Here is a 4,829-nt window from a genome sequence, read left to right as displayed (position 1 = left end):
TTATTTAAAAGAGTTGCTATTTGGTTTAAGTGAATTTCTTAAATAAAATAAATATTTAAATAAAATTCAAAAATAATACAAAGAAACATTTAAAAAAATTTTTAATATTTTCATTATTTTAAATAACTTAAAACCGCTTTAGATGAAAATCAAAGCGAAAAATATTTAATTAAAATACAAAATATTTGGATTTACTACACTTTTTCTGCCAGTGCAGCCTTTACACCTCCGATTTTTCCTTCTCCCCCCTATCCACCTCTTCTCCATTTTCCCACCGCGATTTCCCTGTTTTTACCCGGATTTTTTAGCCTCGGGCAGGTCGATTGCTACTTTTACATAAACACCAACTAGCGTCCAAATAACTTTTAAATGACGTTTGTTTTGTGTGTGTGTGTTTGTGTGAGGGGGGCGTGGCACACGCCTTTGCGTGTGAACTTTGCGGTTGTTGTGCTTCCTTAAACCCTCCAATGACCCCCCTTTTTTCGCTTCTTCATTCGCACTTTATTTTAAACTTTATTTATGCGATAGAAAGCTGCAAATTTTTGTTTGCGTTTTTAGCGCTACTACAGCGACCCGCGGGTGAATTTATTTGCCATCCCCCCCGCCCATAAACCACCCTCCTCCACCCACCAATTTTGGCTTATATAAGGTGGTCTTTCAGTAGGGGGCGTGGTCGCCTCGTATTGTTAACTTTATACCATTGTAATCTATTTTTAAGCATGTTATGTGTGCTTGTGCGCCGCAGTTTGTTTGTTATTTTGTGCAAATTATGCGAGCTTAGCGCGTGAGCTGCTTACTCGTTGTTGTTAATTTTTATTTGTACATGTAGTTGTATTCGCATGTATTTGGATTTGTATTTTTAGTCGTATTTGTATTTGGGAGCCCGACAAGCGGATTTGTCGCTAAGCTGCCACCAATCCCCGAAATCACCCCCTGTAAATATTCTTTATGATGTAAGCGATCGTAATTTTTGGAGCTGCACCAAGAAATATTTCAATATTTTCGCCAGCCTTAAAAGACATAACAAAAAAAAGAAAAATATATAAAATTGAGGGAGGAAAAGCTGAGACAAACTTCAATCAGGCACATAACGTGGGGTAACGTGAAACGTGCGCATAAAAACAAATGCCAGCCGAAAAGTATGCAACACTTTCCTGCGTCAGCGTAAAAAACGAGGATAAAGGATAAAGGACCTCTGGCAATTCAGACAATTCAGACAATCCAGCGAAGGGAGCACTGGCAGTGGCAGTGGCAGTGGCAATAACAGCAGACTCCCCAAATGGCCAGCCATTGTATACCCTTTTGAATAAACACATTTATTTTGAAGGCATTTCAATTAAACACGAGGGGATTTTGTGTATTTTTTTAATGTCAAAGCAATGAATAATCACGTTAATGCTGAAGTAAGTTGTTTTAAGGGATTTGGGGGATGGTCCTTTCATTCAATTAAAGCACTAAAAACCAGTTAATATAATTTATGAATTAGAAATATAAATCCAATGTTCTTTTATTAAAAATGTAATGTATTTTCTCGTGTGTGTAAAAAACCATAAACCCCATTTTAGAGTATAAAAACTGATTTAACGTAATTCGTTGTTTTAGTTTTGTCTCCGAGTGCATTTTTTTTTTCTTGTGTGTGTGTGAGGTGAATGGGTGAACGTGGCGGAACGAAACAGAATGAAATGAGGAACTAGAGCAGAGTCAAGTATCAAGTATCTAGGCATCAAGCGCGGAAAATCGCAACACAGCAGCGGAATTTAGCAACAGGCGAATAAAATTATGGAAAACCATTCGATTTTTATAAGAAAATTATTTTAAAATGAAACTAGTAAATACGTTGGGAAGTAAAATATAATGAAACGCATTTAAATTGACTTCATTCTTACAAATACTAATCTTTAAGCACACAATAGGTGGGATTGTTAACTGGTGAGAAAAACGTACATTTGAGCTCATTTTTCATAGCTCAATAAATAGTTTTTTATAATCTAGCCAATTGAAGAATTCAAGAATTTAAATGCAAGATTTCAAAAATTTAAAATACTAACATATACAAGAAAAAGGACAATACAAAACATACCTGTGTCATATTAACAAAATGTGGATATATATTATCAATTATTTATTTTAAATAATTACTTGATTGTAAGCCATTTTCCAATTTTCCAGTTTTGTCGCCTGAACCGTGGAATATTGTGATTACCGTCCCGCTTCGTTGTCTTTCGTGACTTCTCATTGCGTTTGTGTGTGTGTCTGTGAGTTTTAGGGCATGAGTGCGTGTGTGTGTGATGGTGTCGTTGGTGCGACTGGTGACTGCTGAATTGGTGACCCCGACACTACTTGTCCTCCAAGCCGCCGCCACTCCTGCAATTCAACAAACGGCAGCGACATGGCAACACAGCGGCAACAACAATTACACTGACAGAAAATAAGTAAAATAATATATATGTAAAATCGGTATATTATGCAGCTTGCTATTTAATTTTTCTTTACAAATTCTGACTGTAATTAACATTGCGTTTTAATTTTATATAAATGTAATGAAGTGAATATAAAAACCAACATTGTTTTATTATTTTTCAAAATAATATTTTGACTGTAATTTATTTAAATGTTATTTGTTATAAAATTACATTTATATTTTTAACCATACATAATTTAAGTATTATGAGAAATGTGTCTTTTTTCTTCATTTAAATGCTTTTATTTATTTATTTACATATTTTGATGTACAACAGAATACTTAAAATATTCCGCAGAATTGTATTTATTTTTCATACTTTAAACAATTAAAATCAAACTTTTTTTGCTGTGTTTATAACGGCAACTGTTAAAAAAGGCGCCAGGAGCGGGAGGGGCGGGGAAAAAACTACAGCAACATGCTCACGTCGCTGACGACGTGTCTCAAGTGTGTCCCCCCAGTGAGTGCATCTCTTTCACGCTCTCTAGCCCCCTCTCTTTCCCACCATAGATACACTGATAAAAAATGGAATTGAACAACAAAAATAACTGGTTATTAAATCCAATATATAATATATTTAAATAAATATTACAATCTAATTTTAAAAGCAATGCAAAATAAATTGTACTAAGTTGACTTAATTTAAAATACTCGTTTAAAATTTATTGTATTTAAGTCTAATTTGGTTTCAATTAAAAATATAATTTCAATCGTTAAAATTTTTTTTGAAATTGGTTAAATCATATAATAAAATAAAATTTAATGGAAGAAAATCAGAGCAATATATTTAAATTATGCAAGAAGTGCCTGGACTACTACGTCTTTTTTTAACAGTGTACCACTCTTTTTCTACCGTTTTTTGCCACCCATAGTCTTTTTGTCTGTTGTAATTCACGAAATTGCCAGCAATCGATATAAACATCAACTCTCAATGCGTTTCGTCGTTATGCCCCCTCTCTTTCCTTGACCCCGCCTGCTGTCTCTTTCTGCGCTTCATTGTTGTTGCCGTCGGCTTCTGGCAATGATCCTGTTGACGTTTTGTTGTTGTTGCTGTTGTTGTTGCTCCTGCGAGCTAGTCAAGTATCGAGTATCGAGTACTTGAAAGGATAACAAAAATTGTTTGCCTGGCTTGTTTTTATTTTCATTTTAGTGCTAGCGAAACTGACATTGATGATGATTATTGGGAGTAAATAGAATTGAAAATGCCAGCAGTATCCTTTGCTCCTGGCGCCGTTCTCCAAGTTTTCAAGGCCCAGGACACGTGTGAGTATCAACATCTATCCTGTCGGATATGCTATATATATAGTAGACACCCCCCCTTTTTTTTTGCTACTCCTTCGCATAATGCGCGCAAATAAATTGCAAAATCAATTGAGCGGTAAAATAGTTTCCCTTCGTGGAGGATAACAACAACAAATCGAAAGTCAATGTTGCTGCTGCTGCTGCTGCCCCACCCACCGCCCCTTTAAAAGGCTGAAAATTGAAGCGGGAAAATAGGAAAATTAGAAAACTCCACTTCCACTGACATGTGAACACCGTGAACTCTGAACTCGCTTTGTTTAAAGCCTGGAAAACGCGGAAAAGGGGCGTTTGTGGGGGCGTGCCATTGCGAAAGTGGGACTGTTCCATCAAAACTAGTTGCTTACCAAAAGCTTTCAAAACTCTCAGTTACCTTAAATTGTTTGCCGTTTTAGCTTCCAAATTAAAAAGATTTTATCTGTTAGAATCGTAAGCAATTGTGTTCCAATTTATGCAGATCATTAAGTGATTGAAAAGCTGTTTTTTGGTTATAATTTTATATATTTTAAAACATTTTTTTATGGTTTGAAAATAATTAATTTTTAAATATTTTAGAAGTTTGTTTTAATTTAAATGGTGAAAAAACTGTTATTGAATTATCGTTCTTAAGTACATTTTTGGTAAATTTGTAGCCAACATTTTTAAATTTCCTTACAGTTTATATATATAAATTAATAACCAGCTTTTGAGCAGACTAATTCAAGTCTTGAATAGTTGTAACATATTGAAGATATATTTTTTGGTGAGCTCAATCCCGTCAGTATTGAGTTTTGGCAAGTGATTTATTGATTAATATTATAAATTTTTTATATAGATAAAACCCTGGATTTCTTAATGAAGATGTACTGTTGTAGCCATTGGTAATTGTCAACAAAGTCTGTTATGAATTTAATCTAGTTAAAATCCGGGTAAATTCCTTGTAATTATCCACACTCGTCTGCGACTTGTTGCATACTTTAAGGAGCCTTTAAGCTGTCGCATTACGCATACGCCGCATTGTGCTGCGGCTGTGGATGTGGCTGTGGATTCATTAAATGTTATAAACTCATTACGCGTTTTGTCTGCCCGA

Source organism: Drosophila gunungcola, unplaced genomic scaffold (assembly GCF_025200985.1).
Source record: "Drosophila gunungcola strain Sukarami unplaced genomic scaffold, Dgunungcola_SK_2 000107F, whole genome shotgun sequence".
NCBI lineage: Eukaryota > Metazoa > Arthropoda > Insecta > Diptera > Drosophilidae > Drosophila > Drosophila gunungcola.
This window is presented reverse-complemented; position numbering follows the sequence as displayed.